The following is a 22,392-nucleotide window of genomic DNA, read 5'->3' as shown; positions in this document are numbered from 1 at the left end:
ATACACATTTTTAAAAAGCTATACAATAGCCCAGCCAGTGTGGCTCAGTGGTTGAGCATCGTCCCATGGACTGAGAGGTCTTGGTTGGATTCCTGGTCAGGGCACATGCCTGGGTTTCAGGTTCGATCCCCAGTAGGGGGTATGCAGGAGGCAGCCGAACAATCTTTCTCTTTCACATTGATGAGTCTATCTCTCTCTCCCTTCCTCTCTCTCTCTCTAAAAAAAAAAAAAAAGAAGAAGAAATCAATAAAAACATATTTTTTTACAAAGTAAATAAATAACTAAAAAGCTATATAATAGTAATAAATCCAGAAGTACAGATTTTATTTCTTATTGCTATCACAGGACATTCTCATATGACTTCAGTCTGAGAACTAAGAAGGTAGGTAGCAGATATGGCTAATATGTTCCACCATGAGAATCTATAGAAATGACATGTTAATAACCTGTTACTGATTATTAAATAAAGGACTGACTTTCTACCTCAGTGGTTTAGAGCTACACAATTTGGTAAGACTTGACATTTGGATTTTAATCCCACCTCAGTCTCTAACAAGCCCTGTGACTTTGGACAAGTCCTATACTGTCTCTAGGACTTAACTCTCTCATCTGCATAATCAGGGAACAAAGTAAAATGATCAAAATTTCCTTCTTGCCATCAAATAACAAGTTATTCTTTGAAAGTTATTAATATTGGTTTACATTTTAGTCATTGAATATATGGAAAATTATTTCAATAAATATCTTGAACACATATTTTTGTCAAATACTATGAAAAGTGCAGAGATAAAAATAGTAAATATTTGTTTCATTAGCAATTCCCCATCCAGTCTCTAAACGAAGACATTGCATTGTGGGATCTGAAACCCATGTTGTGAAAATATATAATTTTTTTTCTTCATTCTATTAGCCCTAGCTACTAAAGCTACAGTGTAACCTACAGCTGGTCACATAGTTACTTTATTGTTTTATTCTAAATAATATTGCATATCCCTCTTCACACCTTCTATTTTTATTCACTGGCTTGATTGGGGGGTGTTCTATAGGTGCACATTAGGTTTTAGAAGCCTTCCTTAAATGAGAAATAGAGACTAGTTCCTCGGATTACAAATAAAAGAAGTTCGCAAGGTTACTGTTTGTGCTAAAGGGTTTGGCAATCTGACATTCTCCACCTAAACTGAATTTCCTTTAAAACTTCACATCCTTTTAAAAGGGAGAAAATGTAGTAACTGCCAATCTTCTGCATTTGCATTTATCAAATCAAATTATCTGTTTCCAGATAACATCATAATAGAATATTGTCAGAGGATTCATGTCTCCTGCCTGAAAAATAAATGGTTCCCCTGTTAGGCAGCAACGGGAAACAGACCCTGATGAGGCTCCAATCTACTGACGTTATGTCTAGGGGTGAACCTACTGGGGACTGAAGGGTTTTCATCACGCTAAAACTCCCTCCAGTATGCAATGGGGAGTTTGGGTGTGTAACCTACCACGTGCAGCGCTGAATCTCACAGCACAAGTAAATTACTTGCACAAAATATTACATACATGGGATGGAGTAAACACTGCTATAAAAACCCACCCAAACCACAAGCATAGACAGCCATGGCAGCCTCCTGATAAAAAAGGGAGCAACAAGATGTATTATGCTGTCACCCAAGCCTCTGAATTCAACCTCTGTGGATACTGTTGTCTCTACTCTGGAAAAGGAAGAAGAAGAAGAAAAAAAAAACAAAACAAAACAGAAAACATCTAATTGAACCCTACTGCACAACATTTTCAGTTTAACTGAGACCTTGTACTATCTCCTTTTCATGCATTCCAAGGCCGAGACAGAGCCACCTATGAAAATGTACATCATTCCCATGTCTTAGCTCTTGTGCTTATAAACGAGTGACATTTGGCAGAGATCCTTTACCACCTTGGGGTTCCTAGCCTGTAACATGGGGGTGATCAGACAGTCATTGCCTTAACTATTTCACCTAGTTGTTAACCGGGAAAAAGTACAACTATGTATGTGGAAACTTCTGTAAGCTATAAAGCAATACTTACATGTTAATTGCTAAAAGGAGCCCATCTCACTAAAAAGAATGGCAAAGTTTTAGGGTTTTTGTTTTTTATTTTAAGTGTCAAGCAGAGCAGTTAGTACCAAATCAATGCTTTCTCAATTCACACATTTTTAGATGACATCCAAAATAGCAGAATTGAGGCACGAAGGGGTAGGGTGGAGTTGGGAATAGTTGAGTATCTGGATGATGCTAAAGAGTCAGGCTAAAAAATACTCATAGTTTAATGTTTTCCAATATCTGGATAATTGAGCTTTGGATGGACAGGAGTAAAGGGAAGACTTGGGTTGAGAAATTCAGAAACTTGTGTTGAGAAATTCAGAGGTAGCAAGGGAAGTGTGGAGATTCTGAAGAGTTTGGGGTGGTTGAAGGAATAACAGGATGCTAAGTGGGGATGAAGATTTTGGAGAGAGGGACAGGGACTTTCCCAGTTCTTTTAAGACTCTAGAACAAATGAAAGAAAAAAGTTATATGGTTGACTCAAGGTAGGGGAGAGGCAGGGACTCTACATGCTACAGAAACAATAATGGTAGAGCAGCACTAAGCAGCTCTGAGGGAAACCTAATTCCCACCCCCATCAACAAAACGTATCCCATACCTAAAACAATACTGAGACAACAGTGAGAGAGAATTCTAGAGAACTCAGAGTGTAGATGTGGATATCATTTTACAAAAGGAAGAATGAGCCCTATATATGGCCCCCAAGTATGTATCTGTCTCTGAAGACAGCCCACCACCTGAGATTCAAGCTTGGCAGCAGCAAGGACAGTGCCCAGAGTTGGGAAGACCCATGGTGCTGTAGCCCTGAGGCACTCGGGGCTCAACAAGATGACTGTAGCACCATTTTCATTGTCCAAGGCAAGTTCTTGAAAAGTGTATTGGCAGACAAGGTGAGAATGAGAACATTTTGGAAAGTCAGCATTCCCTATAAGTGATCACAGCATCAAAAAAGGACTGCTGTGTTTTTTATTTAAGGCATGGAGCCAACTGCATAATATCTAAACCGTGTTATTCCTACTTCACACACCCTCTACCCTGCCCAGAGAACAAAATAAAATGAAACTACTAAACAGACTCATGAAAGTTGCATCCTACATAGTATGTTCAAACAAAACCTATCATTTTCTTTTTTGGGCACAACCAGAACCACTTCTTAACACTCTTCGCCAAGTCTTAATCCAAGCTCCCTAGAAGATGTCCTGCTTACCTCTATCTTTCATTATGACAAAATTCCTTATAATCTCCCGTGAACAACCCATTGTCCAGTTTCCTTGGACACACTGCTGCAAATGTCCTTATTAGCCCAAACCTTTATTTTGTTACACTGTTCATCTCCATTCAACCACTGACTTACTCATTTTATGACCTTTATGAAGTTACTTTACCACCATACGCCTCAATTTGTTCACAGGTAAACTGAAGATCCCTTCTTTACTTAAGTTCATGAATCTAAAAAAATATGTGTTGGTCTCCTATAACAGTGAACAAAATAGACAATTATCCTAACCCTCATGAAGTTTTCAATACAGTGGAAGATGCAAACAATTAGCAATGTAAATAAAACATAAAAATAGACTGGCTATTAAGCATTTCAAAATAAAATAATGCAATACAGGCTAGAAGTATTACGGAGAAGTACTGGGGAAGGCCTTCATTTACTCATTCAAGTAACTCCCTGAAGGAGGTAAGGCTGTGATTATATATCTGATGTCTTGGGGAAAGCATTTCAGGCATGGGAAAAACAGTGCACACGCCCTGAGGGAGAAACTGACTACAGTAGATACAGAATGAATAGACAGGAAAGCAACTAGAGGTGAGGACAGAGAGGTAACCGGAGCCAGAACATATAGGACCTTACAGATCACAGTGAGAACTCTGGATTTTACTGAGTGAGATGAGATTCTATTTGAGGGCTTTGATCCAGCTTTAAAAAATGTCTCTGTGGCTACTAAATTGAAGGAGAATAAGGGCATAAGGAAGAAAGAGGCCAATGCAGTATTCAGGAGCATGGTGATATTCAGGGTTGTGCCAGGGGAAGCAGAACAAAGTAGTCAGATTTTGGATACATACGGAAAGTTGAACTGACTAGATTTATTGAAGGAGCAGATATGGATATTATAGAAAAAGAATAGTCAAGGACAATAAGCTTTGGTTGTGAGCAACTACAAGAATGAAATTACAATGAAATAAAATTGGGACTATAGAGGGACAGCCCAGTTAGGAGAAAATATTTGAATTCCTTTTAGAAATCAAGTAGTAGGTCTGGAGTTCATGGGAAAGGTAGGGGCTCCATATATAATATGGGGGTCATCAGCATATTTAAAGCCATGAGACTGTACTAGATCACTAAAAGAGTAAGTATGGATTGAAAAGTGAAAAGATCTAAGGAATTATTCCCAGGCCAATCCAACATCTAGAAGCAAAGAAACAGTAGCATAGGTTAAAAATAAAATATAGAACAATAGAGAAAGGGTTAAATGAAATTATACTGTTGTCTCCTTTACCATTTATAAAGTTTTATTGTATTCAAAGTAGACTATGATTAGGGAAGGAATGCACATGTTCCATACATCAATCACAAAAAATAAAAATAATACAAAAACAGTAATAATACAAATAAAGGTCACTAGAGGAGATAAAATGGAATGCTAAAAACTACTCAATGAATTCAAACACAGAAAAAAGGAGAAACAAAGGAACAAAGAAATGAGACAGACAGAAACAAATAGCAAGATGCTAGACTTAAAAAGCTCACCAAATTAGTAATTACATTAAATATAAATAGATTAAGGACTCCAATTAAAGAACAGATTGTCAGACAAGACAAAAATAAAATAATAAAATATGTTGTTTACAAGAGAGAAAATGTAAATGTAAGAACACAGGAAGTTTAAAAGGAAAGGAAGTCGAAGAAAGTTGGTGTGCCTATATCAACATCAGATAGAGGAGACTTCATCACAGGAAACAACACCTCTCATACTTGCTCATGGGGTTAAATAGTACATCCATTTTGGAAAACCGTTAACTTCTTATAAATTTAGTCATTCAGCTATCCAATAATCCAGCAAACCCACTCCTAAAATAAAAACATATCCTCATAGAAAGACTTCTCCAGGAATGCTCAAAGCTGCTCCCCATTTAGGAGACAATTGAGCCAAATACAGAAAACTCAAATGCCTGTGTACAAAGAAGAGATGGCATACAATAGAATACTAACAATAAGAATGAACTACTGTCACATGCACCAACATGGGTAGATCTCTAACACCTGAAGTTGAGTGGAAGAAGTCCAATACTAAAAACTATATACCATTATGTTCTAATGGTCAAAAACAGGCACAATTGTCTGTGGTTATAAAAATCAGCACAGTGGTTACTTCAGTAGCACATGGGAAATTCCCAAAGTGAAGGGTAGATACCTGAATTGAGTGATGGTTATTATAGAGTATACACATTTGTCAGAATTTATTCAACTGTACACTTAGATTTTTTTTTTTTTTTACTTTTTTGGATAAAAAATATATCTAAAAGTATAGTTAGCATTAACAAGCATAAAGATGGAGAAAAATTAGCAAAGAGATTCAGAGGAAGTAGTCAGTTAATTAGGAGATTATCATAATCTGAAGATTATGATGGACCAGGAACAAAATAAAGAAAGAATTTTAAGATAGATCTATATTCAGTGTAGATCACAGAAGATAGTGTTTTACTATAACAAATGCTAGTGGGAGTGATCTGATCATTTACTTTAGCACAATAGATAGAAATCACTGATGACTGATAAAAGCAACTTAGGTGTAATGGTGGCTTCCAATCGTTAGCAAAAGTTCAAAGAGGAATTGGAAAATAAGTATATTTTTTTAAGGAGTTGCTATAAAACCAAAGGGGTGACTTGAGTCAGGTATTAAATAAGAAAAGTGGCCAAAAGTGAAGTTTCTTTTCCCAGATGGATGGATTAATAGCATATAGCCCTGCTGATGTATGTAATCTAATAGAATGAGAAAAACTGACAATAGAACAAAGACTGAAGAAACTTTTGAGTCATATCCCTCGAGTAGGTAAGCAAAGATAAACTCTAGATCACTCAAAGGTTAATAATATTTAACTCTAAAGTCACACACCTGTATATGTGTGTATATATTAAGTTAAAATGACAATGAATTTTGCTTAACATAGTATCTAAACACATTTCCCTAAGTACCAGCTATTTTTTAAGGAAGGAATGCCCTATGCGTTGATTATTAACTTCTAATAAAATACTGTACCTGGTTTTTTCTTTATTGATTTTTAGAATGAGAGGAATGGAGAGGGAGAGAGCGACAGAAATATCGATGACAGAGAACATCGATTGGCTGCCTCCTGCATGCCCCTCACTGGGGACCTGGCCCACAACCTGGGCATGTGCCCTGACCTGGAATCGAACCAGTGACCTTTTGGTGCATGGGTCGATGCTCAACCACTGAGCCACACCAGCTGAACAAAGTAAGTACCAGGTATTTTATTAGAAGTTAATAATCAACGCATAGGGCATTCCTTCCTTGATGATTGGGTAGCCTCAACTTTGTCATTCGAACCTACAATGTGCTCACTTTTATATTTCGAGTCATCATATTATATTTTGTTGTTTTTGGTTTCTTTTCTAGCATTGGGATACTGATTTACTACTTTTATCCATGATGCTAAACACAGAGCTATGCCACATTAAGTCCCCAGTAAATGTCTGGGAAATGAACAAGCCACTGATTCTTTTCAAGGGATATTTGTACATACAACCTTGCTTCTGAATCTAAAAGCCTTCAAATCCCACTGGAGTTGTGATAGTCCTCATGAACTATCTGAAACAGTTTCAAAACCTGAGCACTTCTCAACATGTGACTCCCAGATCAGCTGAAGTAGCATGTCTAAGGATATTGTTATAACTACAGATTTTTGGCCTTGCCCCAAGCTTACTGAGTCAGAAACTCAAGGTGTGTGGTTAATAAGTTGGAACTAGCCCGAGTAATACTGATGTATGCTAAAGTTGGAGATCTACTACTATAAGATATATTCTTCAGTTTAAATTCCCCAAGCTCAGCCCTGGTCAGTTTGGCTCAGCAGTTAGAGCATCGGTTGGCGGACCAGAGAGACCCAGGTTTGGTTCCAACTAAGGGCACGTACCTTGGTTGCAGTTCGTCCCCGGCCCCGGTTGGGGTTGTGTGGGTGGCAACCAGTTGATATGTCTCTCACACTGATTTCTCTCTCTCTCTCTTCCTCCCGCTCTATCTGAAGATAAATGCAAAAAAAAAAAATGTTCTCAGTGAGGATAAAAATAAATGAATGAATGAATGAATGAATGAATAAATAAATAAATAAATAAATAAATAAATAAATAAATTCCTCAAGCTGGGAAGATACAAAGAAAGACCTGTTTATTCTTTGATTATCAAACAATGATTTTATTAACCCTGATCTTACACTTTTCCCATTAACATATTTTTTTCCATTATTAGGAATATAACACCATAATTTTTTTCACCTGTGCTCTTTACATTTGCGTTTCATTCAAAGTTCAATGTGCATTAATAAGTTAGAAGTTTTTTGTTACTCTTGGGGAGTAAGGATGGGGATTTCTCTGCTTCCAAAGGCATAGAATTTTTTCTCAATAATCCAAAACATCTTGACTCCACAGAAATAAGAGGAGTAACATTGATGCTGAGGTGTTTTAGAAACACCTCTTACATGTCTTTAATTCTAGGAAATCCCCTTTGTCCTGGAAGAACTGAGAATGTGATACCTGAGTTTATAATTGGGGAACCAGAAAAGAACCAGAAATAGGAGAGCACAATGTAAAAGAAATTCTGACCCTTAAAATTGGTTCTACTCTTTTAACTGGGGTATCAGTTTGTGCAGGTTATTTAACCTTTCTGGATTTGTTTCAGATATGAAAAACAAATAAGTTTGATTACTTGGTGTTTACCAACAGAGAATATGAGTTATAAAAATTGAGGTTTCATAGTTTCTTCTCACCTAATTCTTTGCAAAGATACTGATGTGCCTTTCTTTGGTTCTCTTCTTCACCCAGGCTGAGAATCACTAGATCCTATGTCTTTAAAGTCCCTCAACTCCAAGATCTGATAACTATTACATAGTTAAGAAAACATAGTACTAAAAGATGATAACCAATGTTGTGATCATCTATAACAATAATAATGTCAATATCAGAACATTTTCCAATGCCTAACATCTTTGTAGGAACATATAATTTGAAAAAAATAGAAAAGAAACAAAATTTTCTTTTTTTTTAAAGTTATTTGCAATCAAAACTAAACAGAGCACAGTAAAATTACAAATGCCACAAACAACAAAATTATAGACAATGTAATGTCTTTAAACAGCTGAGAACTTGGTTTTGTGAATTGCAGCATGAAATAGCAAAGATTTCTGCGGGTGAGGGAGGGATGCATTGTACTTGCACTAGTTTTCTATTGTTGCATAACAGATTGTTACCAATTTGGCAATTCGAAACAATATCCATTCTTTACCTCATAGTTTTGTAGGTCAGGGGTCCAGGTGCACTGAACTGGGTCCTCTGCTTTGGGTCATACAAAGCTGAAATCAAGGTGTTGACTGGACTGAGCTCCTATCTGATGGACTTGGAGAAGAAGCCACTCAGAAGTTTCTACAGCTGTTGGCATAATCCCGTTTTTTGTAAGTTTGTGTTTGTTTGTTTATTTTTCTGTTTTGAGGTTGAGGAACCCATTTCCAGGCAGGCCGTCGGCCTTGAGCCCCTCACTGCTCCAAAGGCCACCAGTATTCTTTGTCCTGTGGCTCCTCTATCTTCCAAGCCACCAACAGTGCACCATATTCCCCTAATACTTTTAATCTCTGACTGTACCTTCTGCCACCAGCTAGGGAATATTCTGTGCTTTTAAACTCTCTGCACATGTGATTATTTAGGTTCACCCTTTTACTATATGTTATAATATAATCAAGAGGTTGACATGTGTTATATTCACAGGTTTCACCTACACTCAAAGGGCAAGGTTACGGAGGGTCGTCCTTGGAATTCTGCTACTATATCTGCCCTTCTGAGTGGACAGCAAGCCCTATTCTCACACCTGCAGAGAGAGTTTGAGGAGAGATGAGGCCAAGACCAAAGAAGGAAGAAAGGAAGAACCACGGGAGATCAATGGAGTGGATGGGGGTACTTGTAGAACAAGTATAAAATGACCACTTGTCTTCCATGCACCAGCTTTCCCCTTTCTGCTCCCAGGTGGCCAAGGCTCTAATGCCTTCATCCCTACCCTCACAAAGACCATAGGGAAAGATCTATTACAAATGCATGTGTCAGATCATAACGGTAAGCCAAGGTGTTATTTCTACGGCTTTTTGCAACCTCATCTCAAACCTTGATGTAAAAAGTTCTTTCCATGTTTTATTTCTGGAATTTTGGAATAAACTAGAGGAGATTTTAGGGGACAGGGTACTTGCAGGTGCCGCTAAAATTTAACCAAAAGAAGAAGTCACTGAGCTGCTTATATATATAAGGCAGGCTCTAAATATAAACTGGTCCCAAAGCCTTCTTTTCAAACTTGGCAAACCACTTGGGCTTTCTGTTTCTGTAGACACATATTAAGTTGGAACATTTAGATGGGTATCCAAGTGTAATCTTAATTGCTTCCAAGAGCTCTCAACCAATCAGACACAAATGTCAGGTTGTACTTGGAGAGGTACAGAATGAAAGCCACAGGGCTAAAGTTGAGGAAAAATGGACTTTTTGTGACTCTCTCACTCACTATTCTGGGTGATGAGCTCATTTCAACATTAGTGAGTCCTAGAATTCATCACCTTCCAAATGCTAAAATAAAATCAGGGAAATGTCATCAAGTTGTTAACCATTATTATCCATTAAAGTAGCACTACCAAAGACGGGGAAATCACCTAATAAAGACAATCTTTCTTCTTTATATCACCTAGAACTGTCAGGACTCCAATAAATTATAATGGACCCAACTTAAAACCAGTGACCTGCATATTATACACTGAAAATCCCTCTTATCTCAGCAAGTAACCAACACTAGGCTTGTCGGGTTGGGAGAATGTCAAGGTTAAAAGTTTCTCAAAGCCTCTGAAGTCTACCTTTCAAGTATGAACCACTTGAGACCTCTGTTTATTGACTCTTGACAAATGTACTTTCCTATTTCTTAAAAAAAAAAAAAAGAAGAAGAAAAGATGGATTTTATAAAGAGCTCTTACAGAGAGTACATCAACACAATGATACTAGGCTAAATGATTTATAAAGAGAAGCATATTGGGGGAAAATAAATAAAACCTTTAGTGAACTTCTCAAGTGTTCCCATGTTAAACAGTGAGATCTCTGGCAAGTTTTCTATCCAAGTCTATTTTTTTACCTAAAGCTATGGATAATAATAGTTCTCACAAATGAGTATGTTGAAAATTAACTAAAATGAGATAAGATATAAAGTATATGGAAATAAAAAAATGGTAAATAAATCAAAGATATTATCCATAGCATTATTTTATACAATGTGTTTTAACTTACTCCACAAATATTTAGTGAGAAGCTATTTTTTATAGGCAGTAAAGTAGACACTGAGAATTTAATAATAAATAAGACAAACTGTCTATACTGTCAAGGAATTTTCAGCAAAGACAATTAAGTAAGCAAGTACAATACAGAGGTGTTTGATAGGAGAAGTATGAGACCTAATGGATGCATAAAACAGAAATACCTAATATGCAATCGCCTGATAGGCTTGGAAATTCAGAGAAGGCTACTCAAAACAAAGAACACCAAAACTGCATTCTGAATAATAAACAGAAATAAACTAGGCTAAGTGGTTACAGAAAAGGCTCAAGACAGAAGGCCAGGGTATGCAAAATCTTGGGAGGCAGAAAGCATGGTTCATGTTGCTGCATGAGAACAATGCAGAATGATGGAACATAGGTTTGTAGGAGCCTCAGTGAGGATAGACTTTCCTGCCCTTACTTAAGCATAATCCTTCGAGACTTTTCTAAAGCACAGTGAGGAGAAGCAGAATTGAGCCTCAGTGTCTTGTTTGCTCATGCTATATCCAGAAAATGATAAATCAGGGACATTAGCATTTGTGACACAGTATGATGGAGTCTTTGGCTATTTGAAATATGTAGAGGAACTGGGAGGTTTTAACAAAAGATTAGATTAATGAGAAAAGCATTTTTTGGATTCTAGTTGAGAATTAAAATATGGGAGGTGAATAGCAGAAACTGAATCACACTCAATATTTCAAACAGAAGACCCATCTTTGCTCTCTTTGCTCTTGCCCAGGATAGCCTACCTCCCACCCCTTCCTTCTAGTGGACTCACATTTATACCTGGACTCCTGACTTACATGACCTCACCTCTATGGAGCTTTCCTTGGCCCACCAGGTAGAACTATTCCTCCTTCCAGTAAATTCTCATAGCAAACTGTACTTGGTTGAGGTAATTACCTTTTCTTCTATCATTGTCCATTGATAGAAGTTTCTCCCCCACAAAATGAGCTATCTGAGAACAGGGCTAAAATATTTACTCATGGACATATCTCCTGTATGTTTACAAAATTAGTCTTTGGTGATATTTAACTGAAGAATAATTCTATGAACCTCTACCCTGTATATCTTTTGAGTACACAGGTGACACCAGTGTGTCTATATTATCAACACAGGGAGGAGATGCAGAAAAGATTGGGGAATCCTTACAAGTAGTCTATAGGCAATGACTGGGCTACCTTCCAAATGGTATTTGATAAGTTGCTGCTTGGAATTGAAAACACATTTACTCTTAGAAATAATGCCATAGGAGACATTAGTTTACTATTTAACTAAAACAATGTAGCTAAACCCTAAAACCCCATTTAACTAAAAGTAATTTCATTTTAATTTTCATGGCAAAATGAAACCCAGTTTCCAAAAGGGGATATCAGGGGTAATTTTCATGGACCCTTATCTCCTATCCACTAACAAGAAAGGCTCAATCTTCCCACAACGCAATAGAGACCGATTTCCCCCTTCATGCACATTAACTGGATTCCAGAGATGGAATGAACACATTTTCTGAATCGAAAGTCAGGATACATGGTGTTTCCCTGACATGATACATGGATGATATGTCTGAAATCCAATGGTGTGTGTTTAGAGTAAAGTCTCAGAGGAGGTGCTGGTACCGGGCAGGAGATGGGAGTGATAACCGCTGTGAGCGGGGGCCACTCTGAATGGGATGAGAAGGACTGGGGAGTCAAAACTTCTAACAAGCACTATTAGAGTTGGATGAAGTTTGGTCTCTAGGATGGAAGGGACGGCTGTAGCTCCCAGCATAGGGGGCATCTCTGAGGTGCTGTTTCCCAGACCTCAAAGCCATTGGCTTCCTCACAAAAGCAGCATCATTCCATTAGCTCTTTGTCCTTTGAGAGCAGTGGTGGGGGATCCTCTACAAGACACTCGAGAACATCTGTGCAAGGCGCAGACATTGTGTAGAAGTGACTAGACAAGCAGTTCTTTGCTAATTTAAGTTGAATACTAACAGATCAGGTATTACTAAGCAAGAGAATGTCTAGCATTTCTTTTTATATCTTCCTATTTTCTCTTAAATTTTCTCATTCTATTTTTTTCCCCAGTAACTTTGTAAATGCTTACCATGTGATGGAATATGTTGGAGGGAAACTCATGTTACAGGCTTTCTAACAAAAATTTTGTATAAAAGTGTTCATCTGCATATAGCAGAAGACTACAACTGGACAAATCACGCTAGGTCAAAAGGGACAAAAATAGTCTGAAAAGAAATTCAAATGATGACCATTTAACGTAGGGATTGATATTCAAACCTTCACATTTCATCTTTGACAAAAATCCAAAAGCCTAACACAATGCACATTAAAGCAGTCAAACAACGTCCCTTAGCTTACACTGCCAAGGGTTTCTATGATGCATACTTGGTTGGCTAAAAAAATGCTGAAATTGAAAGAAAGGTGAATGCAAATGCTTCGCAAGCCTCCAGCAGACTTCTCTTTAAAAACAGAATTTACAGCTAAATCAAACGGCGTGCAAGCATGTGCAATGGTTACAGGAACACCACCTGGGGCAGTTCCCCCCAGCTACAACTTATGAGGAACCAAGGTAAATACAGCAATAAATCAACTCTTTTTCTTAATGTAGGAGGGTTTACCTAAATAAGCATTTGGTCTGTAGACTCCTTTGACCGCTATATATTTTTAAGCTCACCAATATCACTGGGTGCATCAGTATCACCCATCTTTTCTTCATGTTCCCTTACCCATTAAGCAACAGTGAGGCTCTATCAGCCCACCTAATTTCATTTAAAATTTGTTTTTGAGAACGTTTCAAAAGAGGTGGGAATCATAAAAAAGCTTCTCAAGCTTTCCAGACAGCCATCATCTGTTTTACATGTGTAGTGTTAAAAAACAGGGTGACTTTGCTGGCTGTGTTCCTCTCCATCGCTTTGGTCTAAACTGTCTCCTGCCTTTGTCTCCACTGTCCCTGGACTGCTTGAGTTTGATTCCACTCCTGAAGCAGTTTGTCCTCAGTGTAGGGTTCTGTCTGAGGAAGGAACCCAGAGAGTCAACGTGGACTAGAACATCCTAGCCTCTTCAGTCCACAATGCAGACCCTGTGCTCGCCCAGTAGCAGAGAGCAAACCCCTTCATCAGAACTACCATTCTAAGCTGGACCTATCTCGCTCTTCCCTCCACCCCTTCTGCAAGCACGAGCTCCCAGTGGGCTGTGGGCTGTCTTCACTCCCTTATATTTGGAGATGCTCGGGGATAGCTTGACACCTAATTTTGTTCTCAATATTGTCCATATGTTTATGTTTTGTTTTGATATCTAGTCACTCTGTCTGTTTTTATGAGACAATCTGGAGAGACGAAAACTCCTGTTCTAGCACTGTTGTCGTCTCCCCGGAATCCTCTCCTTCCTTGCATTTTCCATCTCCCATCATCTGTTCTTTCCAGAATAGTCAGTCAGTGTGATGTTTTACAAAATAAATAAAATAAAAGATATGTTATTCTCTTACTTAACTCCCCTAATAGTTTGTTCTCACATATACAGGGTAAGGCAAAAGTAGGTTTGTTCCTGTATTATTATTAATTATTATGTTATTTTCCATATGAACAACTATAAACCTACTTTTGCCCTACCCTGTGGACAAATACATACATACATATATACATATATACCCATGGCTTTCCATAGATTATAAAGTCATCCATGAGTTGGCTCTTTCCTACATTTCAAATCCCACTCACTGAACTTCTTTCCAAATATGTCTAAGTAGCTCTTGATTCAGAGATTTTCAACTCACTATTTCTGCTCTTAGAAATGTTCCCCTGTTCTAGGGAAGCAAAAAGAATCTTCATCTACCTTCTTAAGTTCAGTATTTGGGAGCTGTGAATTAAACAAACAGACTACAGTTGAAGAGGAGAAAGGCACACACATTTAACTGATATTTTCATTTTATATACAGAAAGCCTACACAGAAAAGAAATGAAAGCTTTAAGAAGTGGTTAGAATCAGAAGCTTATATATCACTTTAACAAAGGTCAATAAATTGTGTGAAAGTGACTAGACAAACTAAAAGAAAGAGTCTGGGCTTCTGCGGAAGTAAATTGCAAAAAGGTGGCTAGGAAATGTATGGTAGACCAGGATTGCTTCGTAAGGCTTGTGATGCAGAGATGATTGGTGCTGTCTCCCACGATTCGTCTGCGTCCCCTCCGATGATTAAGTAGCTTTCTCCTCTCCCTGATTCGCAACAGGGAAACACCTTGACAAATAGAAATTTATGTCACCTTTACAAAGGGGAATTTATGTCCTGCTTCTGTGCACAAAGGGGAAGGGCAGAGAATTCTCCCTTTTCTGCTGTTTCTCAATTGCCTTCAGTTCAAAAGAATCCTTATGCCAAAGTGGTATACTTTGGAGTAATATATTCCAGTCCCCTTCACCAAAAATGCCTCGGCATTTACAGGGCTGGCTCCTTTCTATTCAGAACCCAGTTTAAATGCTGTTTTTCAGTCCCCTGAAGGAACATCACTTGTTCCCCTCTTTATCGTGGTGGTCTCTTTTGCTCTCTTCAGAGTGATTTTCACTCTCAGTAGTGATCTTGCTTATATGTTAATTTAGTTCTTTATTGTCTAGCCACTCCATGGGAGCAGAGAAATTGCATGCATTATTCACATCCCTATCCTCCCTACGTGAAAAAACACCTTACACATCATGGGGATTCAATAAATAGAGTAAAATTAATAAGTGAATAAATTGCCATAAAAACACTGGTTGTTTAAATATCCCGATCTCTCATTAAAATGCTGGGGCCAAACACTGCTTCTGTTCAGCCATTTCTGATCTTCCCCCTTGTCTCTTTCCTCTTAGGTTTTGAAGTCAGACTTGCTTAGACTATCACAAGGCTCTAACAAGAGACCGACGGAGGCCAAAGGTCAGAATCGGTGATGACTTAGCTCCATGGGGGGAGAATAAAAATGGACTGTTCTCAGAATTTGCAGAACAGATGTCAGCCCCGTGTGCTACTTCACAAATCATTGTAGAGGGTAATTGGATGTCATTGCTCCTCAAACAAGGTGACACAAAGAGGGATGAAACAGCTTTCAAACAGGGGCTTTTTCATAGGCAAACAGCTGAGAACGGCTGCGTGGACGTCACTGTCAGATTAAAGATTATAATATCAAGGCTGAGTTCAGGAGAGAATTGGGGCATCTCCATGTCCTGGCCGGCACATGAACTAAGCATGAGCCGTAAAATTTTTCTGTTAACTTTAGGAAGTCATTTTCCCAGAAGCGTTGATCATATGTTCTATGATGTTCAAGAAATCAGTTTATGGATCAAATACTCTAATCCTTGTGTTCTTATCCTGGAGTGAAGTTTAAAGACATTTTTAAATTTGTGATTATGGGGAAAGGGTTCTAGCATCTAGTGCACATTTATTGGTCAGGGATGCTGCTAAACATCCTTAAATGTACAGGATAATCCTTTAGAACAAATAATTATCTGTTTAAAATGTTAATACTGTCCAGGTTGAAAAACCCTGTTCTAGGCTTAAGGAGATAGGTAGATAATGATGATAGATAGATAGATAGATAGATTGATAAATGATAGATAGATACTATTCTTTTGTTTAAAAAATGAAAATAAAACCTTTTTTAAATCCTCAGAATGCCAAGTAATATAGTATTAGAATATTAATACTGTCAGTTTGAAAGAAAAAGACTCAGAAATGTACGACTTGCCATTATTTTACTCCAGAGAAGTTTTCCACATTCATATGCCAAAAGCAATTACCATATTCCTGATTGCTAATTAGACTGGCACAGGTTTCAATGTACCCACAGATGGCAACTTAAATGATAGTTAATTTTCAAGCTAAATTTTAAATTTCCTAGTTTTAAATTTAAATATTTAAAGTTATGACATCATCTGTTAATGTGTTCACTATAATATGGGCCCAACTGTGTCACATATCAGGTTTGGGCATACGGGAGAACAAGGCCGGTTTCCCAAGCCACTTGTGAACATCAATCACATTTCTGGAAAGCCTCCCCTACAAAGAGAGGCACATTGAGTTGGGGGAAGAACATATCTGAGAACTATTTTATCGTCCCCCTTCGCACACACACACACACACACACACACACACACACACACACATGTTTATAGCAAGTGACAAGAGCCCTGGACTGCAAGCCAGATGTCCTTCATTTTGGTCTTGACACTGGACTTCTAATTAGGTAGGTGGTCAAGATCAGTTCCATAACCACTGGTCCCGCAGTTTGTCTGTCTGTAGACTGAATGCATAAATGTTTTGTTTTATCGTTCACAAAGGCTCCCCTTGAGAAGTTCAACCATCTCCCCTGATATGCACCTGTACAAGGCATTTTCAAGACCTTTAACCCTAAAAGGTTGTTTAGGAACTTACAAGAAAACAGCTGACCACTGGTTAACAGCCTATATCTGAAACCAGGTTTAAAACCATTTTTAATTCTAAAGAAAAGAGTTTTAGCCACAGAATATGAAGAAGAAGGAGGGCAGATCGGTCACTCTCACACATGCGTAGTCTGGCTGCTGACCAGTGAGCGTCATATTTGAGTGTCAGCAAGGACATTTGAGCATCAGCAAAGGACATTTTTCAGGGCATGTAGGTAGGCTGTACAGTCGTCCCTTGTTTATCGCCATTAATTCGTTCCAGACTCTAGCGGTTGCACCTGTGTTGAAGGAGTCCTGGAGCACTCGATTACATAGGCCTATAGTCCATACATAGTTTTAATTTTAATTGTAATATGAGCAATAAACAAAATCCACCTTTACAGTTCTATTGTTTAAAACACACCTGCCCTGGCCGGTTTTGGTCAGTGGTTGGAGCGTCAGCCCGTGGACCAGAGAGTCCCAGGTTCAGTTCCCACTAGGGGCACGTACCTCGGTTGCAGTTTGTCTCCAGCCCGGTTGGGGTGGTGTGGGTAACAGCCAGTCCATGTGTCTCTCTCACATCGATGTTTCTCTCTCTTCCTTCCTCTCTCCCTCCTGCTCTATCTGAAGATAAATGCAAAAATGTCCTCAGGTGAGGATAAAAAACAAACAAACAAACACAAAAACATTCATACTCAAATAAAGAGAATGCTATTAGTTTCAGAATAAAACAAATATTCAAGAGTTGTATGTTATTTTAAAATAGTCTTTAAAAAAGAATGTAAAACAAGACAGGTATCACAGCCAAATATTTTTATTTTTCAGTGTTCTGACAGGGAAAGTGGTACAGGAAATTTCTTGGATTTTAATATCAAAGAGTCGACTACCCTTTTACAATGTAAAGAGGTAATAAAAAGATAATTTATTCTAAATTTAAGTAAGTAAATCACACTGTATATGACTGACCACCAGCTGCAACAGAAAGTCAACTCTCTCAACAGGTTTCAGCCTCTAAGTTTTCAAAAGTTCCCTCCTTCCTCTGAACAGCAAAAAAAAAAAAAAAAAAAAAAGGGAAGCCCATTTCACAAAGTAGAGAAAATCCCTCAATTTATCAAATTTTAAATCTTGCACACAGGTATTAGGTCCAGGTACGCACACCTTGATTTAATGTCCATGGAAGGTAAATCCTTTCCTTCAGACTTGGCCAGTTTAGGAGTCAAGTTTTATCTGGACCAGGAAAGGCTTATTGGTTTAAGCTAATCACATAGATACAGGGAGATCATCTATCACATGTACTAGAAAACTATTTGTCACTTACGCACAAAGATTATATACTTCAGACATTATTAATTTGATATAAGAGCAACACTTTTCTTTTTAACAAAATTCTGTATCATTTGTGCTTCATATACACTGCTTGCCTTTCTCTCCAGAATAAAGAAAATATTAACAATTAAAGGAATGGTGTGAGTGAGAGCTGTTTCTGGAATCTGCTCTCGGTAATCAAAGATTACTATAGTCTTCCTGCATCTCATTAGCAAGATGGACTTAGGTGGAGCTGTAACAACTGGCCATCTTATTGAAAGAGGGGGAGAGAATGGCAGGGAGGAGGTGGTTAGAACTCTGGAGTTAGATTCTTGTTACCAAATGTACTGGGATTGGATCTACCTACTGTAATCCGTGGTTGTTGAAGTCATCCACTTCCTGTGCTTAATCCCACTTGGGAAAATACAGGATAGAGAAGTCATATTCCAAGTAATAATGGTCAAGAGAAACCAAACAGGCAATGTGAAGACCAGAAAGCAGCGACATGGACATTTACTCAGAAAAGCAGTTTTAGATTTTCATTTAAATTGTCAGCAAACAAGAAAGGTTGTGCAAGCACATCAGCATCGTCAGGTGCTCTGATTCCATTTTGTTCTTCGGACCCTTTCGTTATTATTATTTTTTCTCTTTATTTAATGTAACTGACAAGACCTCAAAAAGAATCCATCCCAGGTCTCTCTGGCTGAAGCAAATAAAAGCAGGTGGTATCAGAAAGAATGCAGCAGGAAAACACAGAGCATACGCAGCTCAGTTTGTGGGAGCCTCGAAAACAATGTTTAAAAGCATGCTGGGTTGAAAGTGAAAGGTGGCGAGGCCAGGGTGCCAGAGAGAGACAGAGGGAGAAATGTTAGGAACCTATAATGCCCCATTCTAAGGAGGAGATCATTGAAGGCTGATTTATGTTTCCTTGATATATAATCATTTCAATGCAATACTCCAACAAGCTCAATAGACTCGAAAAGATCAATATCAAAATCATCATTAACTGAAATAAAAGAAATCTCACCCAATGGAAGCACAGCAAATGTCCTAACAGAAGTGGTCAACAGAGGCAGCAAGACAGACTGGAATATCTAGGTAACAATGGAACCATGAGGGAGAAAGGGGTCTTGCGTGAATTTCAGAAATGGCACTCCTGTATTTCCAGGTATGCATTCTATTCCTCAGGAAGTATAAACTATCTGACATGGTCTCACTCATTTACACAAGGTTCTCAAGAGATCTACGGAGAGAAATGTTGACACCCATTTCGCAGACGGCAGGATTCAGTTATTTCCCCAGAGTCACATTTTTGAAAAGTGCTGACAATGGAAATGCAGTTTGTTTCCCTGAACTCCAAAACAATCCACACTAGAGGGCATTGCAAAGAAACAAAAGCACTAGGCAGTTAGGAGACTGGGAAACGTATCAATAGACCTGATGTGAACCACTGGGATTATTAGAACAAACAGGATGAGGCACCGAAAGACACACGATGCCAGTTAGGATAGAACTCTGCAGGTGGGATTAAAATGAGACTAGATCTAGGTAGAGTTTCTTTAAAAAGGAAAAAAATGTAGAGACACCATTAATGAAACAGCACGTACTTTAAAAACCTTCAGCAAACTAGGGCACAAGGAGCATGTTACCCAACACCGATACATGAAAATGAATGAAAGCAGGTCCCCGTTGAGCAAACAGGTCAGCGGTATAGTGATAGACCCCAGGGGCTTCTGACCCACATTCACACCATTCTGCCAACTTGAATGCCCCAGATGCCAGCGGGGCTCTGAGCATGAAGCAGCAGGCAGTGGCCTGGGAAATCAGCCAGAGGCCAGCCCAGGAGGGCCAATTACTCTGGAAGAACACTCAGGGGCCTGTCTCCTCTTGGGAGCTGTTGGAGAAACTGACAGTTTAGAGCAAAGAAGAGAGTATCAGCCCCTTCCCAAAATTCATTTCTCTGTCCACGCTGTACTCTGACACCAAGGTGTAATGACTCCCTAGTGGCAGGTTATGGTGGGTATAACTGGTGATGAAGAAAAGAGGAAAGAGAAATCCTCCCTGATGCTTAGAGTCCAGTGGTGTGCAGGTAAAAGCTTAACAACCAGCTCTCTGCTGGGCAAGGCTGATTTGCCCCATCTGTGCATTGATGCAGTGTAAACAATCCCACCACAGCCAATTTCAAGCTAGAAAACTATAAACTCCTTATAAAATTATTGAGAATGTAGCAATTAGATGCTGGTAGGAGCCCTCGCCAGTGTACCACTGATTAACATATATGCCTAAAGTAGTGAAATTCAGGAAAAAAGATAATCTGATTAGGAAGGAAAAGACAATTGCAAAGCACTAAATTAATTATATGGTTTTACCATTCTCACATTCAGTTCTCTTTTTTCCAATGGCCATTAATCTGTGAAGATTCATAGCTGCCCTCAGGGGTTATCAAATTTGCTGCTCCAAATGCCCCACAAGGCTTCGCTTCTGTAGTTCAGGTACGTGTCCGACACAGAGCAGTAACTCTATATACAAAAGTGCCTACTGATTGATTGATGATTGATCAGTTGAACTCTTGCCTTTTCTTTCTACCTTTTGATCTCCCATCAAGGCACGTGAAATAAAATTTGATTAAAGAGAGTTATGGGTGGCCAAACAGTAGATTACAGCGATGCATGCCAGGTTCTGGTGTTTCTGCTACAAACTAAGACGGAGACGGTTGTTGTGAACACCTTTCTGTGCAGGCAGCAAAGAGTGAGACAAGGACCCACTTCCTTGGTTTAAGAAAAGATTCCCTGATGTTCAATTACTGCATATATTTTAAATTCAAATAGTCCCATGAGAACATCAAGGAAGCTAACTATGCTAGGGAATGAAGGAATCCTATAAAGGTCTTTATAGTGCAAAGCAATTACTTAGCCAAGTAAACCAAGAAATCAAGCGGTTTGCTTATCTCTCTGCAAAAATACTTCAATCTCATCTTCCAAGTCTCAGCTCAATCGTCATCTCCTCAAAGAGTCTTACACACACACACACACACACACACACACACACACACACACGTGCGCGTGCGCCTCATCATCATGTTTATCTTCATGGAATGTATCACAATAGAACATCACCTTAGGCACTTATTTTTTCATGTTCTGTTTCATTCTATTGGAACATAAAATTCAGATAATGTTATCCTGAGCAAAAAAAAAAAAATTAAGTTAAATTTTAACTATAAACAATCAAGGTCTTACCTCATTTTTCAATCAAATAATCTTTTTATATAGCACTAAAATGCTTAGCTAATTAGAAGAATTGCTTATTTGGAGAGCAAAGAATTGAGAAAGTGTATTTTATAATTTCCTTTTGCAGAGATTCACACTCTCTATTATAATTTTGTTTTCTTACCAAATTAACTTAGAATGTGTCCTTCAGCATTTTTTTTTTTATCCTCACCAGAGGACATTTTTCCATTTTTTGTTCGGATAGAGTGGGAGGGAGAGAGAGAGAGAGAGAGAGAGAGAGAGAGATTGACGTGAAAGGGACACATCGAGTGGTTGCCTCCCGCACGACCCAACCAGGGCCAGGGACAAACTGCAACCGAGGTACGTGCCCTTAGCGGGAACTGAGCCCGGGTCTCTCTGGACCACAGGCCGACGCTCTAACCGCTGAGCCAAACCAGCCAGGGCTGTCCTTCAGCATTTTTAGATCATTTTAGCAGTTTACTGGATCCATCATATTTATAGGCCACAAATAGAAAAAGAATACAAGAATTTTATTTCTCCTCTAATCACAATGATTTTAATTTAAAATTTATGATTTTATTATACTGAGTTTCGTTTTATTTAGTCTTCTTAAAAAGAGATGTCGTAGGGGCATTCTTTAAGAATTATGTGAACTCAGGAATTTGTATCTACCCAAAAAAGAGAAAAAAATAATTTAGCTTTATAGTTTCCTGAGTAATTTCAAAAGTGATTATTTAAAACTCATTGAGGGAATTTGAGCCTTTGAGAGAGACCTGGGGCAAGGAATCCCAGGGGCCATTTAGAAAAGAATAAATAGGTGCTACTTTATTTTTATAAACACAAAGC

This window comes from Molossus molossus, unplaced genomic scaffold, assembly GCF_014108415.1.
Source record: "Molossus molossus isolate mMolMol1 unplaced genomic scaffold, mMolMol1.p scaffold_m16_p_1, whole genome shotgun sequence".
NCBI lineage: Eukaryota > Metazoa > Chordata > Mammalia > Chiroptera > Molossidae > Molossus > Molossus molossus.
Note: the sequence above shows the minus strand (reverse complement) of the source record.